The sequence below is a fragment of the Schistocerca gregaria genome, chromosome 3, assembly GCF_023897955.1.
Source record: "Schistocerca gregaria isolate iqSchGreg1 chromosome 3, iqSchGreg1.2, whole genome shotgun sequence".
NCBI lineage: Eukaryota > Metazoa > Arthropoda > Insecta > Orthoptera > Acrididae > Schistocerca > Schistocerca gregaria.
In genome coordinates this window covers 466,764,809-466,787,194 of record NC_064922.1, presented here as the reverse complement: position 1 = coordinate 466,787,194, position 22,386 = coordinate 466,764,809, and the positions used below count along the sequence as shown (strand labels likewise).

The window sequence follows — 22,386 nt, the reverse complement described above, 5'->3', positions numbered from 1 at the left end:
GTTTATACATGTACAACAATTAGTAACCATTAAAACATGCGTTTTACAAAGTATAAGTTTTAAAGCACGTATTTTTAACACTCCCACCTGCAGAAAGTCGTCATGTGCTAGTGGTAGAACTACTCTGCACCATTTCAAAAAAGTGTGCTGTTCCTGATCAGGTAATTGAGACATTCAGAAGAGGAAATGGGAACCTGGAAGAATACCTGTTGCATTTAGAGTGATGAAAACTCTGGCAAACAGTCAATGATCAGGACTGCGACGAATCATAAAATCACGGACGTTATTCTTCGATCGCAGCAGAAGCACTACCATCACAGAAACCGCTAACTTACGCCATATCTGTATATTCTTCATTATGGAAGCTGTGTGCCATTTTAGCTAGAGCGCATAAGACCGCAGTTCACCGATATTTAACTCTGATACATTCCCAATCCCTCGCACTGCTCCACTCACAAAACACTATGGACACTGCGCGTTTTATTGGTAGAAATACATCTCTTTAAATCAGGCATAAGTACCTAACAGTGATCTCAGAAATGTACCAGTTAGCTGAATGTAGACAATTACAGTCATTGGAAAAGGAATGGACAAGGTACAGGGACACAGTACTAGAAGTGGCTAAAGAATGTCTTGGAAGAGTAGTGTGTAAAGGTAGGATGAAGCAAAAACAGCTTGGTGGAATGACACAGTCAAGGCAGCCTGTAAAAGGAAAAAGAAGGTGTATCAAAAATGGCTACATACTAGAACTCAGGTAGACAGAGAAAGGAACAAAGCCAAACAGATAATTGCAGCATCCAAGAAGAAATCTTGGGAAGACTTTGTAAACAGGTTGGAGACTTCGGGTCAAGCTGCTGGAAAACCATTTTGGAGTGTAATTAGCAGTCTTCGAAAGGGAGGTAAGAAGGAAATGACAAGTCTTTTGGACAGGTCAGGAAAACTGCTGGTGAATCCTGTGGATGCTTTGGGCAGATGGAGGGAATATTGTGAAGAGTTGCGCAATGTAGGTGAAAATACGATCAGTAATGTGTCAGATTTCGATGTACAATGGGATAGGAATGATGATGGAAATAGGATCACATTTGAGGAAGTGGAGATAATGGCCAATAGATTGCAGTGCAATAAAGCAGCTGGGGTGGATGAAATTAAGTCGGAACTCATCAAATACAGTGGAATGTCAGGTCTCAAATGGCTACACAGGATAACTGAAATGGCCTGGGAGTTGGGACAGGTTCCATCAGACTGGACAAAAGCAGTAATCACACCAATCTTTAAACATGGAAACAGAAAAGATTGTAACAACTACAGAGGTATCTCTTTAATCAGCGTTGTGGGTAAAATCTTCTCAGGTATAGTTGAAAGGAAAGTGCGAGTACTAGCTGAGGACCAATTGGATGAAAATCAGTGTGGGTTTAGGCTTCTTAGAGGTTGTCAGGACCAGATCTTTAGCTTACGGCAAATAATGGAGAAGTGTTATGAGTGCAACAGCAGATTGTATCCGTGCTTTATAGTTCTAGAAAAGGCATTTGACTGGGTTCCTAGGAGGAAGTTATTGTCTGTTCTACGAGATTATGGAATAGGAGGCAAACTTTTGCAAGCAATTAAAGGTCTTTACATGGATAGTCAAACAGCAGTTAGAGTTGATGGTCAATTGAGTTCATGGTTCAGAGTAGTTTCAGGGGTAAGACGAGCCTGCAACCTGTCTCCACTGTTGTTCATATTATTTATGGATCATATGTTGAAAACAATTGACTGGCTGGGTGAGATTAAGATATGTGAACACAAAATAAGCAGTCTTGCATGTGCGGATGACATAGTTGTGATGGCCGATTCGATTGAAAGTTTGCAAAGTAATATTTCAGAGCTAGATCAGAAATGTAAGGACTATGGTATGAAGATTAGCATCTCAAAAACAAAAGTAATATCAGTGAGAAGAGATATAAACGGACTGAGTGCCAAATAGGTGGAACAAAGTTAAACCAGGTGGACGGTTTCAAGTACTTAGGATGCATATTCTCACAGGATGGCAACATAGTGAAAGATCTGGAAGCGAGGTGTAGCAAAGTGAATGCAGTGGCTGCTCAGCTACGATCTACTCTCTTCTGCAAGAAGGACGTCAGTACCAAGACTAAGTTATCTGTGCACTGTTCAATCTTTCGACCAACTTCATTGTTTGGGAGCGAAAGCTGGGTGGATTCAGGTTACCTTATCAATAAGGTTGAGGTTACGGATATGAAAGTAGCTAGGATGGTTAGAAGTACTAGTAGATGGAAACAATGGCAGGAGGGTGTCCACAATGAGGAAATCAAAGAAAAACTGGGAATGAACTCTATAGATGTAGCAGTCAGGGCAAACAGGCTTCGATGGTAGGGTCATGTTACACGCATGGGAGAAGCAAGGTTACCCAAGAGGCTCATGGGTTCAGCAGTAGAGGGTAGGAGGAGGCGGAGCAGACCAAGGAGAAGGTACATCGATTCGGTTAAGAATGATTTTGAAGTAATAGACTTAACATCAGAAGAGGCACCAATGTTAGCACTGAATAGGGGATCATGGAGGAATTCTATAAAGGGTACTATGCTCCCAACTGAACGCTGAAAGGCATAATCAGTCTTAAATGATGATGATGATGATGATGATCCATCAATGCTTACTCACTATTCACATTGAATAACATCAGGAGAATACGGTAAATAACAAAATTATCATATTTCTCTAGTCTTGATCAGCCAAAGCTGCTATACATTCAAGCGTTTATACATGCTAAGATTTGGAATTGTTTGGTGTCCAGTAGGTGTTGCCATCTACTGATACTCGTACAACAAACACACTGACCTCTATAGTGTCATGTGAATTTGTAAAACGTTCGTGCTGTTGGTGTGGTACTCAGTCAGAAGACTGATTTGATGCATATAGTCTATCCCGTGCAAGCCACTTACATAAGCGTAGCTTCTACAATACATTTTCTTGAATCTGCTCTCCGCAGTCAAGAACTGGGTCCTTCAAATTGACTCCCCTTCCTTCCCAGACATCCTTTCATTACCGGATTGACGGTACCATAGGCTTTATCTTATCAGCAGATACCTTCTTGCACTCATGCTACATATTGAGTTTATCCCCAGGTAGATACAGTACTTTTTCATTAGTTATCTGATCGACCTATGTAATCTTCATCACTGTTCTGTAGAACAACATCTCAAAACCTTTTATTCTCATCTTGTCTGAACTGTTTACCACCCTTGTTGCACTTGCGTACAAGGGTGTAGAAAAATACCTTCAGGAAAAACTATCGAACCCCGGTACGAATATTCGATATACGAGGGTCAGTCAAAAAGTAATGCCTCCTATTTTTTTTCTACGTTTAATTGTCAGGAAATTTAAATGCAATTACATAGGTTGAAAACCACAACATTGAGGATCATTTTGTCATTTTTCAATGTAATCTCCGCCCATCTCTACAGTTTTGGTCCATCTTTGAACAAGGGCATGTATCCCAGCACGGTAAAAATCACAGCTCTGCTTCCTAAGCCATTGACGCACGGATGTTTTGACGGCCTCCTCATCTTCAAAATGAATCCCACGATGAGCTTCTTTTAGTGGCCCGAACAGATGGAAGTCTGATGGTGCCAGGTCAGGGCTGTATGGGGGATGAGGCAAAACTTCCCATCCAATTTTGACAATCTCGTCAGAGGTGTGACGACTGGTGTGTGGTCTTGCATTGTCATGCAAAAGAAGAACATCTGCCATTGATTTTGTTGGGCGAACTCGCTGAAGACGTGCTTTAAGTTTTTTGAGGGTTGTGACGTATTGAACAGAATTTATTGTGCATCCCGCTCCAAAAAATCAACCAGAATCACACCCTCTGTATCCCAGAAAACTGTTGCCATAACTTTCCCTGCCGATCGCACAGTTTTGAATTTTTTCTTCCTCGGCGAGCTTGTGTGACGCCACTCCATTGACTGCCTCTTTGATTCGGGTTCAAAAAAATGCACCCATGTTTCGTCCCCGGTCACAATTTTTTTCAGAAACTCGTCTCCCTCCAAACGGAAGCGCTGTAAGTGTTGGGAGGCTATTGTTTTCCTTGCCTCTTTATTCTGATCGGTTAACATTCTTGGAACCCACCGTGCACAAACTTTTGAGTACCCCAATTGTTTAATAATCGTGATCACACTGCCTTTACTAAGAGAAATAATGCGACACACTTCATCTGCAGTCACCCGACGGTCACCACGAATGATGTCATCAACTTGCTGAATGTTGTGTGGAGTCACTGCACTCACCGGCCTGCCGCTCCGCTTTTCGTCAGTCAACGGTGTTTGCCCTTCAGCTTCCTTACAACGACGAACCCATCGTATAACAGTGCTGACATCCACTGTCACAACACCATACACCTTCTTCAGTCTTTCATGAATGCGTATGGGCGTTTCACCTTCTGCATTCAAGAATTCAATCACACAACGCTGTCTCAAACGAACATCGATGTCGGCCATCTTACAAACTTCTGCTGTGCTGCCACCTGTTGACACAGAAAGTTACTACTGCCGTGGATTGCAGAAGGAGGTTTGAGGAATGGCGCCAAATTCAAATTTTTCACTTAACTTAATTTTTTTAAGTAGAAAAAAAATGGGAGGCATTAATTTTTGACCGACCCTCGTATACAGGGATATGTCTAATAGGAAGATAGTCAATAGGAGAAATACAGACAGAAAAAAAACTAGAAAAGTCTTATAAATGAAGAAAGTAAAAGATGAAAAGTGGGAATGGCGCTACTCATAAACTGCGACGCATGTTATGGTTGTTCTTTTGGTAGAAACGATGTACTTCATTGTATATCTTCACAGTTTTCGTAAACTGAAGTTTTCGGCTGATTTCCATTTTGGCTACCAAGTCTTCTTTCCAGAGAATACAAAAGAAGATCAGATGTGCTATGCAACAACAAATAAAATCGGCGACTCCATGGCGTGTTGTGAGCATAATGACCAAATAGTTGGTAGAATTGGAAGTAATATCAGCATTGACCGTATTTTGTTGTTTTATTTACTTGCAAAATCGATTTTCGGTCACTTAGTGAACATCCTCAGTGCTGTAATATACAATTAAAATTGGTAGTCACTGGTATCATGCTATAACCACATTCTTAGAGCGAGTTGATTTGATCGCTCTAAGCTTGTCGTTATAGCTTGTTACCAGTCCCTACCAATGTTAATTGTACATTACAGCACTGAGGATGGTCCCTAAGTGACCGAAAATCGATTTTGCTGACAATAAAACAATAAAATACGGCCAGTGCTGATTTTCCTTCCAATTCTATAGAAATAAGATCGTCATATTTGCATCAATCTTGATGAAGACACTGCCGAATATGATAGTATGTTTCCCAAGAGACAAACTCTGCAATATTGAATTAAATACTGTCAGGATTAACTATTCACTGGTGACCAAGACGTCACCAGTTGGCAGTAGTTTATCTCGGAAACAACCGGAAAATGGCAGTTTGCCTGGCTGGATTTTTTGCTGTAGTTTTAAGTAGTAGCTACTGAATGAATAACGGGTGGGATATTCATTGAGTTTGATTTTATTATAAACTTGGCTACCATGAGCGATGTAAAACTGATTTCTGAATTTGTATGATGATCTGCAACAAGTTGAATCCATTTTAAAAGTGTGGGACCATTATGTCACGTAAGTCACTTCGCACCAAGCACATAAATTTTTTAAAAATACCGAGATAATAAAGTATAGTTTACAACTATTAGTGATAATAATAACAGTTTTATTTATTTATTTATTTATGCATTTATATTACCTGGCAAGATTAGGGCCATCAGGCCCTCTCTTACACCTAACCAGGCATACTCAGATTGAACGAGTTACAGTTTCTACAGAACATTAAGGACATATAATGTATTATGCAGTATTGACGTTAAAGAAGAAAAATAGAGATTATAACAGTAGTACAATGATAACTATAACAATAAAAAATAATTATAACAATCAAGAATAATAATGATAATAATAATAATAATAATAATAATAATAATAATAATAATAATAATAGTAATGACTATGTATATGAAAGTAAACATACTTTTCTTTTGTGAATGTCAGTCCTATTGTTAGTTGGGAATTTTCTCGTTATGTTCTTGCAGCTTGTGAGTTATTCTCGAGCAGAGACATAAGACGATAGAATGAGGTAAAAGAGATATATAAGAGGTAGATAGGTTAGAGGAAGAGAAATGGAATGGCGAAATTCGAAGCTGTGATGGAGAGGAGAAAGAAAGAGATGAGAGGGGCACAACAATGGTGGCTATACCGTCCCTAATATATATAATTAACTGAGCAGTATACACCTTTCTAATGAAATTGATGATAACCGTTAACTGCTCGTATGGAAAATATTTACTGTTGCAGCTTGTTACCTTAGCAGTAGTACATAACATTCCACTGGCAATACAATACACGTTAATTAAATTAATCTACAAATGATTAAAAACTAAATAATTGAAGCAAAAAACTGAAGAAAGACGTATGGCGCGGAAATATCAGAACCAAATGACAGTTAACGAACGCTTTACAGTTGGTTGTTTGAGCTAAACGCATTCGGAGTAGTTGATTAGAACATTGAGGAAGTTGGAAAACAAAGACAACGTAAAGTTGGAATATTGCCGTAATATTCTCCAAAAAATCGACTGAGGAGACAACACCCTATGAGTTGATACGTTACGCGTCAAAGGTGCAAAGATTTCCAACATATCAAAATTGTTGCGAGTCCGGCGATCGTGGAATGAGTCACCTGATAAAGTCACCGCAGTCGTAGAGTCTGGTCACGCTTTGCGTGTCGCGTGTTGCATAATTATCGTCGTGCAGGCGCACGCCAGCAGTTCCCGTCGTAGATGTCACGCGAGAGGTCGCCTTGTGTTACGTATAGACGATATGCTACGTTCCAGCACTCCACTGGAAGAACACCGTACCAAAGGTAAAATTCATCCAATCTTCGCGAGCTATTTTCATGTGAGCCGCTAGCATCTCCGTGATAACGATCATTTTCTAGTTGAGTTTGTATCTATTACACTGTTACGAAAAACGTAAGGACGAAAGTAACTTTCGTATCATGTGTCACTGCCGTAATTACACTAAAGTCACCGCGATACATGATGGTCCCCTGTACATTAAAGAAGACTGGACAAAGTTCTTAATAGGATGTGTGATCACCGCGGGGCGGCTCCCATGAGCCCAACAAGGACAGTAAAGGACTTATTGTAGTACGTCGTTCCATTCCACCAGCGATGTTGACAACAACTGGAAAGCCCGTGGTGCATGTGGACGTATTTCAACGTCTCAGTACCGCATCCCACAAGTGCTCGACGGTATTTAAGTTGGGGGGAGGGGCACACCAGTCCATTCGCTGAATGTCCTCTCGCCCCAAGAGCTGCTCCTATTCTTGCACTGTTCGATGTAGTAGCGCGTTGACATTCATAAAAATGAGGTCAGTGATGCAGGCACCCCTAAAGAGACGCACACGGAAGGAGTACCGTGTCACAGTAATGTTGACCGGTGGTGTAACGTGTTCAATGATTTGGAGGTGAGTACGCCTTTGCAACATTATGCCTGCCCACCCCATAACATCTGAACCACCAAAACGATCACCTTCGACAATGTTCCTGGGTGCATTACGTGTTCTCACCTCTCACTATATTAGGGTAAGTGCAGCAATGTCGAAAATTATCGTTTTAGCCCTGATATTATGGTGTGCGGAGTTATAATTCTGGATGGGAGTACTGACCTCCAAATCACTGAATATGTTAGACTTCTAAGTTAACATTTTTGCTCATTCCCCATATACGTGTTTTTAGGGATTCATTCGGTGCTGACTTCTTTTTAGGAATTACAATGACCGATCTCATCCTACTGCGCATGTAAATGACGTCTTGGCTCCCCTGACTTAAATCTTAGCGAAAACGTGAGGGATGTGTTGAGATGACCTATTGCAGCATGTTCACAAGCATAGAGAAAGTGCTGCCGTCCGTGGTGATCACACACCCTGTTAAGAATCATATCCTGCTTATTTAATGTGCACGGAACCAATACGAATCGCAGTAACTTTATTGAATTTTTTTACAGTGACGCATGACACGAAAGCTACTTTCGTCCTTAAATTTAGCGCACCAGTGTTTCGTATTTCTTCTTAAGTAGCGTGAAACAGATTTTTAGACAGAAGCAGTTCTGAAAACTGTTGGAGAAATTTTGGCATTGTTACGTAAACCATGGCAACGGCCTTACCGCACTGGATACACCGGTTCCCGTCAGATTACCGAAGTTAAGTGCTGTCGGGCGTGGCCGGCACTTGGATGGGTGACCATCCGGGCCGCCATGCACTGTTGCCATTTTTAGGGGTACACTCAGCATCGTGATGCCAACTGAGGAGCTACTCGACCGAATAGTAGCGGCTCCGGTCACGACTGGGAGAGCGGTGTGCTGTCCACATGTCCCTCCTATCCACATCATCAACTGAGGAAGACGCGGCGGTCGGATGGTCCCGATGGACCCCTTGTGGCCTGAAGACGGAGTGCTACTACTATTACTAAATAAACCATCGTAGTTCCAGTGTTTAGTTGGCAATAATTTCTATATCACTCAACATATCATGTCCTTTCACATGCAAGGAAGATAGTATGTCAGAGGGATGACACATCCTTCGTTTACTGCATAATACAAAGATGAAAGGAAAATATTGAGAGTGGAGGTGTTACGCAATACTGCTTATTCGGAAGAACTTTCGATTGAGACTGGCAAATAAACAACAATATGTGGAGAGTGCGACATGTTGTGAACTTCAAATAACATTTCAGTAGGAGCCAAAATTTGGTGTGGAATTCCATAAAAAATAAAAAAAACTGGAATGAAATAGAGTGAAATTTAGCGAGTATCTTCTGTAGCCTGTTTGAATGAATGAAAGTAATCAACAATACGAAGACGTAGTGAGATCTCAAAGCGTAACAAATGTATCGGACTGGTATCAATTTATAATTGTTTTATCGATACACATAGTAACTAAAAGCGGCTTATTTGAATGGCTCATTTTCCAGGAATGTCTTATAAACTTTATTCGAAGCTTATGCATTTATTAAATAGTATAACACTGTTTCTCTCTGGTTTGCAGTTTGCACTTCATAAGTCTAATCCGTTCGCGCAGAAATAATTACATCAGCAGCTTTTGTTAAGGCTGGCGCAATTATTCTGGGTAACGAGTTTTCAGAAATTCCGGCTTTTCCGCAATAATTGTGCTTTAACAACGCTTTCATGATAATATCTCCCTCAAGAAGTTAGTGAAAGTGGTCTGAAAATTTCCATGAATATTTTACGAGAAGCAGCCACATCCAGTAGAAGAACAGCTCATGCAGAGAACAAATGCGGTTAAGAAATTGGAAAACATGGAAAGTATTTTATACTATTTCACTGAAAATTTCCTACAACAGGAGCTCAGTTTTGAAGCACATCTACCAAAAAAAGCTAAATTATATATATATATATATATATATATATATATATATATATATATATATATATATATATATATATTGGGGCTTCAAACAATGAACTTTAAAGCACGATTTATAGGACTGAAGGCAAACATGCGAGGACGGATGGACTTCATTAAAATGTTTCCGTTTCCACTATGAATGTGAGAATCTCAGGGAACGATCCTTGGAACTTGTGAACATGGGAAGCTGCGGTGGGAGAAAGGGGACGGACGACGTCAGTGTCGCCACATAAATAACACATGGGTCGTTCGCTTCCTTTACAGCGAATGTTTTCCGGCAGTAACCTAGATATATACGAGTTTAGTTTTATGAAGAGTGAAGTTTCCCTTTGTTGTTGGCTCTTTCGTCTGCATTTATATTTATCCCGTGAAAACACAGTAACCCATGTTCAGACAAACATTATCACAGTCTTTTCCATTCTGTTTACGACACACGTTGTGGTGAGAGATATACGAAGATAGTAAAATAGTATTTCCATCGATGACTGGATGATACATTACAGCCGCAAGCTTTGTTTCTACTGTTGTAAAATCATCTTTCATTGTTTAAATTTTTTACCCAGAATAGTGAGCGAAGACATTATGCAGAGGGGTCCCGAGAAATGTAGACAATTTTCATAGCCAATATTAATGGAACAAAATGACATACTGTTACAGTTCTTGCACTGTGTGGGGGGAAGGCTATCTTATATGTTGAAAGTAACTCACATTAGCATCCGAACAACGTCAATCACTCTGAATTGTAGACCGAAATACAACTTCAGTGTTAACAGAGTCTAAGGCGCTGCAGTCATGGACTGTGCGGCTGGTCCCGGCGGAGGTTCGAATCCTCCCTCGGACATGGGTGTATGTGTTTGTCCTTGGGATAATTTAGGTTAAGTAGTGTGTAAGCTTAGGGACTGAGGACCTTAGTAGTTAAGTCCTATAAGATTTCACATACACTTGAAATTTTTTTTATTAACAGAGTGATAGCTATACAGGACGCCTCGATGGTTTCTCGTAGCTCGTTCGGTGTAGCTGGTTTCTCTTGATAAATTTTATTTTTCAAGTTCCCCCATAAGTAGAAGTCAAGAGGTGTAAGGTCTGGAGACCGAGCCATTTTGTTGTAGGTAAAATCTCGCATTTACAAACACCACTCGGAAACCAGGTAAAATCGATGTTCGCAGCATATGAAGAGACTCCCCATTAGTTGCGGTACCTTCAAAGGAGAATGGATCAATCAAACGATGACAGATCACACCACACATTAACACCCAGTAGATTAACATGGTTTCCACGTAAATGTGAGGATTCTGATGAGCCCATTACAAGCAGTTGTAAGTACTGTAAGTACCGCTCAGTTTGAATTGTGCATGATCAGACCAGATAACTATCTTTGCAAACCGTTCATCCTCGCGAAGCATGTCTTCAAAACACTCGCAGTACTCCATCCTTCAATCCGGATCGTCCTCGTTTATAGCGTGCAGCGATCTTGAAATGTACACTTTCCACTTTGCAGCCTTCAGAATTAGTCGTACACTACCTATCACTTTGGTAGGAGCTACTTAAAAATAATTATTTTGAGGGTGCAAAAAGCAGGTGTAATGAAATATATGTATAAGGAAGACTCCATAGGAAACTGAGGTACAGGCTGGTTATAATTAAACTTTCTCTAACTGAGTCAGTGTGGACGGAAAAATGTTTACCGTATGGGTACCCAACTTTATACGAATGACTTTCAGTCTGAGCGCTGCAGGATTTGTGCTGTTAGTTTCATGATTTGCCTTTAGGCTCCGATACTGTTAAGTCGACATAGGCCTCAAACACAAGTGTTAGTGTGAATTGCAGTTGCAGTCAGCATAGGTCTGGACAGCGTTAGCATAGCCGTACTCGTGAAGCTGTTTTATCAAAACAACAGCAACAGTGTAGCTACTCTTTGCGTGTATCGACGTACTCCTCGTAACGTCACTCAATATTACATAAAACATTTGGAGAAAACCGAATCACTGGCTGACCGTTCCAAACTCAGCCACTCATATCTTCAGAATTGGACCCCTTGTGATTTCGGCTGTGGGGTTGTCTGAAGGACAGTGTTTGTCAATGGGACGCTAAGACACGTTTGAGGTTGAAGATGGGTGTAGAGGGTGAGGTAGCCACCCTCCCACCTGAGATGTTTCGGGCAGCAGTATAGCTGTTTCTGGTGCGGTCCCAGGCTGTCGTAGATGCAAACGGCCGTCAAATTATGCAGCGCCTGGAACTTAAACATGGTACGCAATTAACAAATTTTACCCTCTCAAGTGGAAACGAAAATGTTTTTTCAACGGTCGATTCGTTATTTCTCTTCATTGTCCTTTGAACAATCATTTTTCGTTGGGGCCTTCTCAAGTAGTGAAAGCTTAACTGAAACCATCCTGTACGATAATGTAAGCTCACCTGTAGGAAAACCGAATTGCATGCTTCGGTTTATTGAATTGCCTAGAAACGACCGTTCCACAGAAGTTGGAATCGAAATCCGCTCTACAGGATTCAACTGATTTTGAGATATTATTTCGGTCTATTCTTCCGTTCGGCCAATCAATGGTCTTCAGAAGCGACCCGTCTCATTGCCTGGCAACGCGAGTCGGCATTGGCTGTGGTGAGTGGAAGTATCGTGTGTAAATTTCCCCTGCGTCTGGCGTACCGGCTACGTAAACTCGAAATGGATGACGTGTACTGTGGTATACTTTGAGTGATAGAGTTTGGAATGGAACAATACTTTGACTTTCCGATAAAATTGGTTTTGAAGAGGACGAAATCTGAGGACTTTAGCTTGACCTCGTTGCTAACAATTTCTACATCACGGTTACTAGCGAAATATGAAAGAATTATAGACTCAGCGGGGGAACTTCTATCTCCGATTACAGCAACAACGAGATGAGTACCATGCAGCTAAGATAAGAAAATGACGATCTGCTAGGAAACAGTTACTTGATAATGGCCTAAGGCCGAAATTGCAACAGTGTAATATAAACTTATAACAGTCACTGGCAGAAAGATGATGTCCTTCAAAAAATCTGTTTGGCTTTGTGGAAGGTAAATGCTGGCAGTTCTGACACAGTTGATAATGAAAGCAAATGGAAATGAATGAAAAATCAAGACAGGTTTATAGGATTTGTCGACTTGGAAAAAGCTCTCGACATTGTCAAATGATGCAAGATGTTCGAAATGCTGAGAAAAATATGGGTAAGCTAAAGGGAGAGATGGGTAATATACAATACGTGCAAGAAGGAAGAGGGAGTAATAAGAGTGGACAATCAAGGACGAATTGCTCGAATTAAATAAGGTGCAAGACAGGGATGTAGTCTTTTGCCCCTACAGTTCAATCTTTATATCGGAGAACCAATGACGGAAATTCAAGAATTAACGTTCAGGGTGAGACGATGTCAATGATAAGATTCGATGACGAAATTGGTATCTTCAGCGAAAGTGAAGAAGAATTACAGGATCTGTTGAATGTAATAGTCTAAGGCATAGAGAACGTGAATTGTGAGTAAGAACGTGCACTGAGAGTAAATCGAGTAACGAGAAGCAGCAGAACTGAGAACAGTCAGGAACTAAACATCGGATTTTAGGATCATGCTGTACATGAAGTTAAGGAATTCTGCTACCTACGCAGCAAAATAATCGACGACAGACGGAGCAAGGAAGACATAAAAAGTAGACTAGCACTGGTGAAAAGGCATTCCGGGCCAAGAGAAATCCGTTAGTATCAAACTTAGTTCTTAACTCGAGGAAGAGGGAAGGAAAGCAGTCAAGACGTCTGCCGCTGGGAATTCGAAGGGCAGTTCGACCATGCGCGTAGTCCGATATCCCAGTCCGGCACGAACAACCCTCGACGCTGCCAACATTTCTGTCTGCGTGGCAGAACCGTAGTCCTTGTTTTATGTCGCGATGCATCCTGCCGCCTGTAGCGTCGTTAGAAAGTTTCACATAGACCATGTTACTTACGATCGAAAAGTGGATGGCGATGATTTCGGCAGCCGGGATCTTGGACTCTTCGACACCGTATGCTTTTGGTCTAGCAAAATCATTTCCAAAAGTGAATCTGAATGTCAGTTTTCGGTGTTGATTCGCCATGACCTTGACGCGCTACAGCGTCACGTTATTGTCGACCGAAGGAAGTAAGCACAGCGAGCGCGCCCGCGCTGCAGGCGGAAACACACAGCACGTCCACCTTGCTCGGCCGGTAAAGCCGTACACAGATGGGTTTCTAAAATTCGGTGGAGGAAAAATTAAGTTATGTGATATAAAATATGGTAGTTAGGAAGCTTTATGAGGTATATAATAGTTTATTACGAGAACGGGAAGGGGTGGCAGTACAAGCGGACTTAAGTAAGTTACATGTTATTATGATGGACCAAGCAACTTTAACTGAGAGCTGCACTACTCTTCGAAGTGACACAAACACATGAACCTGTTTTTTAACATATTGACCAAGTCTGTGTAAAGAACGGTCGGAAATTCTAACAATATTTTATTTTCTCGGCGCCAGAAATAAAGTCCTTGGCCACGGAACCATTCGAGAAGCACTGTGTGAACGTCATCGTCGTTCTAAAATCTCTTTCACACAATATGTTCTTTTAGCCTTGCCGAAAAAAAAGAAATCATATCGTTGGCTTCGTTTCACTACGGTGAGACGCGACATTGCTTTTGGCTCCTATACTGCCAGAACTTCGTGGCGAGCGTGTGCGGAATTTAGATGATTTTCCGGGTACGTGAACTTTAGGGTACGTTTCCAGTTCCCGCGCCATGTCAGTCGCACACCGCGACGCACCGAGAATGCCTAAAACAGCAGGAAACCGTAAATCAAAAACTCTTGTGAACGTACGTCAGTCTTGTTGCGCAATATGCTTAGTTACGTGCAACTTACTTTGTGAAGTCCCTACTTATATGACAACAGAGAATAAACTTTCCAATAGGCCTGGCGTCCGCAAAAGAGCTGTTCGCGGGGTATTGTAAAATTGTGGCTACAAATCACCACTGACTTCAGTATAAAATATTGTCTAGTTAGTACAAATAAATTTGACATGCAATGTTTCTAGTAGGGTGTCTTCAACCTAGATATATTAACGAGGGGCGTTCAATAAACAATGCAACACGTAATTTCTCCTCGGCCAATTTCCTTTGAAAAATTACGGAATTTGCTGTCAGAGATGGTGAAATATTCACTCTTCAGCCTCTATAGCGTCATGAGGTTCCGATAGGTGGCGGCGCTGTACATAGCATTCAAACTGGGGTCGGTAGAGAAGATGCGTTCCAAGAAGATAGCTGTCACTGAGTTTCTTTTACGGAAAATCAGAGCATCGCAGATATTTATAGTCCCTTGCAGAATGTGAACGGAAACCTGGCACTGAACAAAAGCAGGATGAGTCGTTGGCGAGGCGTCTGTCATCTTCGCAACAAGGTCACGCAAACCTATACGACTCCCGCAGGTCGACTGGCCGCAGACAGCTGCCCTCAGGAAATTGAAGAAACGTCTTCAGCGTGCTAGTCGCCACAAGAATGCAAACGAACTTCTTCTCCACGAGGAAGCACGACCTCACACAAGTCAGCGCAAAAAATGGCTCTGAGCACTATGGAACTTAACATCAGTCCCCTAGACATAGAACTACACTCCTGGAAATGGAAAAAAGAACACATTGACACCGGTGTGTCAGACCCACCATACTTGCTCCGGACACTGCGAGAGGGCTGTACAAGCAATGATCACACGCACGGCACAGCGGACACACCAGGAACCGCGGTGTTGGCCGTCGAATGGCGCTAGCTGCGCAGCATTTGTGCACCGCCGCCGTCAGTGTCAGGCAGTTTGCCGTGGCATACGGAGCTCCATCGCAGTCTTTAACACTGGTAGCATGCCGCGACAGCGTGGACGTGAACCGTATGTGCAGTTGACGGACTTTGAGCGAGGGCGTATAGTGGGCATGCGGGAGGCTGGGTGGACGTACCGCCCAATTGCTCAACACGTGGGGCGTGAGGTCTTCACAGTACATCGATGTTGTCGCCAGTGGTCGGCGGAAGGTGCACGTGCCCGTCGATCTGGGACCGGACCGCAGCGACGCACGGATGCACGCCAAGACCGTAGGATCCTACGCAGTGCCGTAGGGGACCGCACCGCCACTTCCCAGCAAATTAGGGACATTGTTGCTCCTGGGGTATCGGCGAGGACCATTCGCAACCGTCTCCATGAAGCTGGGCTACGGTCCCGCACACCGTTAGGCCGTCTTCCGCTCACGCCCCAACATCGTGCAGCCCGCCTCCAGTGGTGTCGCGACAGGCGTGAATGGAGGGACGAATGGAGACGTGTCGCCTTCAGCGATGAGAGTCGCTTCTGCCTTGGTGCCAATGATGGTCGTATGCGTGTTTGGTGCCGTGCAGGTGAGCGCCACAATCAGGACTGCATACGACCGAGGCACACAGGGCCAACACCCGGCATCATGGTGTGGGGAGCGATCTCCTACACTGGCCGTACACGTCTGGTGATCGTCGAGGGGACACTGAATAGTGCACGGTACATCCAAACCGTCATCGAACCCATCGTTCTACCATTTCTAGACCGGCAATGGAACTTGCTGTTCCAACAGGAGAATGTACGTCCGCATGTATCCCGTGCCACCCAACGTGCTCTAGAAGGTGTAAGTCAACTACCCTGGCCAGCAAGATCTCCGGATCTGTCCCCCATTGAGCATGTTTGGGACTGGATGAAGCGTCATCACACGCGGTCTGCACGTCCAGCACGAACGCTGGTCCAACTGAGGCGCCAGGTGGAAATGACATGGCAAGCCGTTCCACAGGACTACATCCAGCATCTCTACGATCGTCTCCAAGGGAGAATAGCAGCCTGCATTGCTGCGAAAGGTGGATATACACTGTACTAGTGCCGACATTGTGCATGCTCTGTTGCCTGTGTCTATGTACCTGTGGTTCTGTCAGTGTGATCATGTGATGTATCTGACCCTAGGAATGTGTCAATAAAGTTTCCCCTTCCTGGGACAATGAATTCACGGTGTTCTTATTTCAATTTCCAGGAGTGTATTTAAACCTAACTAACCTAAGGACACCACACACATCCATGCCCGAGGCAGGCAGGATTCGAACCTGTGACCGTAGCAGCAGCGCGGTTCCGTATTCAAGCGCCTACAACCGCCCGGCCACAGAGGCCGGCTTATTTCAAAAGTAAGAACCGTCAACATGGCAGCGCGTCGGAAATAGTTGGTTAATATATTAAAGAACTAAAAACCCACCTCGATTGCGAAAAAAGCACTTAGTGTTAAGTGTTAACCTAGGTTTCAGCGTAGATAACTACACCTTCTTCAGAACAACAAAACCCAGAAGTGCCTAAAAAGACTTTTGTCAATGATTAACAGAACACCATACCTATACATTTATAAACTAAAAAGAAAAGGAAAACACAAACAGTAGATATGTACAAAGTCAAAACCACTACTTAACTTAATGGTGTACGCTCCACCTCACACCGGCCTATGTTCGATGGGCCATGACCCGCCATAAACGTAGGTGCTTTTTTCGCAATCGAGGCGGCTTTTTATTGTTTTAATATTTCAAACGTAATCGCCAGAAGAGTAAATACATTTACCCAACTCTGAGTCAAGACTGTGTATATTGTCATAGAAATATGTTAGCGGTGGTCTACGGAACCACGATTGTACCTAGGCGTGCACCTTGTAGTTCGAAGCAAATCGACGGCCACGAATGTCTTTCTTCAAGGCTCCGAAAATATGAATATCGCACGGGAAGAGAGCGGAACCGTAGGCTGTGGGGAAGCCTCTACGAACAGGTTTTCCGGAACTTGAGATGCCCTGTCATGATGGAGTGGGTGGCACCGTGGCTGATGTCCAACACGAGCCGGTCATTTCTGACGTCAGCATCCACCGCAGGTGCGTAGAATTTCCCGGCACTTCAGAAAACGAAACTCAGGGGAAAAAAATTCGCATTTAGGGTAGATATTTGATGTGCAGCAACATCTTTCGTATTACGAAAATATAAATTCGAATTCCACCAAGCACGGCATGCTAGATTCTGAAGCATTGAAATTGTATTTACGATGCGCTATTGTAAATGTGTCATAGCTCATATCACGTGATCTCGCCATCCGATGACAGTGGATATTCAGAGCATAGGACACGTGATGTAGTCAGCCAATAACAACCTCACTAAGTAGCGTGAACACACAAACAGGAAAAGTTAATGGTTTAAATTGATATAGATAGTGTTGCTACAAGAAAAGCTAGGCTTTCGCACATAATACCGGTCTCTAAGGTTAACAAGCTGCAAGAGAAGCTAAGCTTTCACATATAATGCTTATCTTTTTTTCACGTGTTACACTTTAAGATATATCACACAAACGTGCCAGTAAAATTTATGATAACGATACAAATGGCTGATCATCTGGGCTCGGAATTCTTCTAAATGGCTCGCTCATAGTTCAACTCGCGTGAAAGGAAATTTAATCTGAAAGTAACGCTTTTCAAACCACCATTCGCAATATTATCCCGCGACCTGTTAGTAATAGGTTCATTTCAGCAGTTGCCAAAGAGGGGCATATAAAAGGTGCCATCACGCTTGCGCAGTTACGATGACGTAGGATGCCCATATCTTCGTACGTGTAAAACATTAGAGGATCTTACATAATGTCATAAGAGAAAAAAGGACATCAGACAGACTACAAGAGCATCGGAATTTCATGAACCATACTAAAATGTGCACACTTAAAGTTCAGATTCGTATGTCCAGATTCCCAGATAAGTAGACCTCGACCTGATATTAAGCTTTTCAGTGTGGGTTTCGGGATGTAAATTTTCCTTGAGTGCCAGTACTGTATTATCTCATATTTGGTTATTTATTATGGCGTACTGCCATACGTGCTAGAAGATGAAAACGTACGCCTGAAATTCAGCGAGCAGTTGAATGTAGCCGATAAAGTGGAATTAAGCACGTCGTTTCAAATACATTAAAGGCCTCAGAGTAAAAGATTAATAAAAGGAAAATTTCCTTACCAAATCGAAGAAAATTACTTAATTGTTCTGCAAGGCGATTAATGCTTCACTGGTGGAAATAAAATAAAATCTGAAACTGATAACAATTTTAGCATTCCGTAATTATGTGAATGTATTTTAATTCACTTGCTCGCGCCTGGCCAAAGTAATCCGTTTTGTTTTCATTTGATTTGAGAGCAATAAACGAAGAGGAAACAGCAAAATCACTAAATGTAAACACGGGTCACGTGGAGACTATCCACTTCGGCACTGTAACTCAGACTGCTCTGTGCATCAGCCCCGGATCTAGTATATTTCCAAACAGGGGCAATACTAGATAGTGGCGCCCCCTCCTCAAGCGTTAGAGATAGGACGAAGAATTGAAAAGAAACGAATTTTCAAAAATATGTTCCTTTTGTAGCGTACATCTTTCTGGAGTGCCTCATACATAAAACAAATGTGTTCGGGGAAACGTAAGACACGTTATTTGGCCTTCAGTGTGTCAAAGTGCAGTGCCACTCGTCTTTACACAGTATTATTCTATCGTACGTCACTGTATTTCGCCCTGTGGAACTGAAACTTGTATATTTTGTAATGAATGCCATCAAAATATATTCAAAACAGTGGAAATTAAAATGTCCTGTGGTGTCCCTCCCGCTTTCCGTTGGCCGTTTTGACATCCTGGCCCGCTTAAAAAAGAAAAAAAAAATCTCAATTAATACTGGATGGGATTATTTGTAATCGGGAGAACCCTTCAGAAAATTTGCACTGTTCATTGCATATTAGCTAATAACTTGCTGTTTTCTGTGACATGAAATTAAATATAGGATACATAAAACCAGAAAAGACATGAGACAAACAAGACAGTACACATTTCTTCAATCCTTAGCCCCTAGCATTTTTTTCCCTCTAATCTTGCTACAACTTTACATGGAGTGCTTTCCTTTCTGCTAAGGAATCTATTTCTCATCAAAGTTCGTCAAACGTTTTGCTACTTGAAAGTTGAAATACTGGAAAAGTTGTTAATACAAATAGTATTTAGGACTGATGTGGTTTCTCGATGTGATTACGTCTATTTTGTCACTGTCTGCTGGACAGAACAAAATAGGCATTTCTAATATTGCAGCAATTGTAAGACACACCAAATAAACGAGACTGTTTAGGCACAGATGGTCATTTTTATAACACGAATATAATTCACGAGGTACTAATATCAAATGTCTATTAGGCCTACTACAAACAAAAAGCTTTATGTTATGGGATCAGTTTATAGGACACGTTCTGAGACATCAAGGAATCGTCAATTTAATATTGGAGGGAAGTATGTGAGGGAGAGGAGTGGGAGAGGCGAAGGGGGATAGAAGGTTCGGGGGAGGGAGTGGAATAAATTTCAGAGGGAAACCAACACAGGAGTGTAGTAAGCAGGATCCAATGGATGTGTCTTGCAGTAGTTATTCGCTTATGCTTGCACACGACAGAGAAGCTTGGTGAGCTACATCGAACCAGTCTTCGGACTGACGGCCATAACAACGCCGCACTCGCATCAAGTGAAACTAGACAATAATGCATAATTTCCTCCTCCAGTACTTCAAACGTATGAATTGCAGGGCTGAACTCTTCAGCTTTTTCATGATCCATGACATAAACATCCAGAGGTCATGTGATCTTGGAGGCATGGGTACCTTCGCTGTTCAGACTAATCCAACTTAGACTGTATTGGCACCTCTTACACAAGCAGCAAAGTGTGCAGACTCCCATCATGAATGTGCCACACTCCTAAAAACACTTATGCCAAATTATATTGTGAATTAATCGAAAAGTTCGTATTTCATGTACATTAATACTACGTAGGATTAAATCGAAATGATCGTATGGCATTGATGGCTGGCATTCCGCACGTGGGGAAGTTCGGCCACCGAGTTGCAAGTCTTTGCAGTTGACACCACGTTGGGTGACTTGCTTGTCGATGATATTGAAATGATGATGAGGAAGACACAACACCCAGTTTCCGAAAGGAGATCGGCGACCCGGTCGGGAAACGAACATAGACCCACTTCACGGCAGCAGAGACACTGACCATTCAGATAAGAATGGGGACTGCTAAGTAGGTAAATTCTAGATGCTGAAGTCACTGGAGGCTGGTAACCACAGTCGGTTGGCTTGCAGGCCCGTTTTTACTGGACTTCTCTATTTCTATTAACGCATATAGTTACCAGTTTCAGGGTTCACTTGCGATTAATATATTCTCTGCAGCTGCGTAAATAAACAAATACATAGTATTCGATTTGCAAATGAAATAGTAGGCTTAGTAGATTCCGAAAAGGACATGCAACATTTGTTACAAATTTTGACTGGACAACCACAAACTGCTCTCAAGGACAAAATATATGACAAATTATTGGTTAAACATAGTTCGGACGGGCAACCATTAAGTTAGGAAAGTCAATAATAACGCAAGTAAACGTAATTTGGTACTAGGGAAGTACAGTAATATACGACAAGAGAAATACAGTAGATGTTAGAAGAAAAAATTCAGGGCTAAACAGGGTATTTCGCATAATCGGGCTTGACATTTTCAGTGGTCTATAATGCAAAGAAAATTATTTAATTATACATTTCTTGGTGGGAGGTCTGTAGTGATTCTTGGCAGCTTTTTAAAATCTATTGATACTTACAAATATATGGGGATCTTTTTCACACGTACATTCGTTTTATGCCTTTTCATGCATCCATGTGTTGTTTTATTACATGCTAGATACTTTCAATTGATATGTTATGTTTCAACATTTCCCTGCACGTAACGTGTACTGTAGCACACTGCACATTTCCTCGCTTACGTGCTTTAGTATTGACTGTAGGGATGACGATTTCAGCTGAAACAACCGGTTGTCGCTAACGATCGATTTCTTTCCACAACCTGACTGTTAAACTCACTCAAAATAACTGCATTCGGAAAGAATTGATATTTGGCTTTTTAATTCTTTTACTTCCTGGAATATACGTAGAAATCGAAAAAGAATGAAAAATGCTGACTCAACCAGCCTCCAGAAACATAGAATTAAAACATTAAGTAAAATAAGCAATGAAAGCAGACTTAATCCGTTCACCACTAGCTGCTTTTCTAGAAGAGTGATTAGTGATTGAAAGCTACAATAAGAAATCACGAGTATACACTACCGATTCTAACTTTTTGAAACTCTAGTACGTAATCATGTTGTAATCGGGGATCCTTCCTATATTTGGGCATTACGAATAATCATTGCTAAAGGGTGAAAACTGAGGCTGAAGAACTCTGTTTTCCGTGTTAATTTCTCCATTTTTAAGGGCTACGAGCAGATAAGGGCATATTGTGTAGACAGAGGCAGAAGATCAGCTATTTTCTGTTTTTATTGAATATTATGAATGAGCTGTTGTTTAAATTTTTAACTTACTACTGTTACCGTAGCTTATTTCGTCATAGAAAAAGCAGATAAATATTTTAAAGCAGATGTAGCGTTGTACATCATTGCTACGTCACTTCGTAAAGACGTTTCCAGACTGGGGTTGGTGGAACTGTGCAGTACACCGGTTGTGTGATGACGATAGCGAGAAACTGCCTCGTAGACCGGGTAGTGACAAGTCTGGGGCACCACACGTAGAAGAGCACCTTAAGAGAAGACACGGCAAAATGGTCATAACGGTCGCAGCAATGCTGTACCAGTCCTTGTCACAGGTGTTTGTTGCTCGTTTCTGTCAGCGTTGTTATTAAAATAGCATTGATCGCATTTCTCATTTTCTGAAACAAAGCAATATTTCAGACCAATGCAAATATTACGAGAAACGATTACTTTATTA

The 22,386-nt window shown here is 42.0% G+C and overlaps 1 protein-coding gene and 1 pseudogene across 1 annotated transcript in view; one reads left to right on the top strand and one right to left on the bottom strand.

Moving 5' to 3' along the window:
* The window catches only part of LOC126355430 (uncharacterized), a 1,825,973-nt gene that overhangs the window by 572,952 nt on the left and 1,230,635 nt on the right, over positions 1–22,386 (bottom strand). The gene's annotated exons all lie outside the window — the stretch shown is intronic.
* LOC126357204 (5S ribosomal RNA) lies at positions 8,264–8,381 on the top strand (annotated as a pseudogene).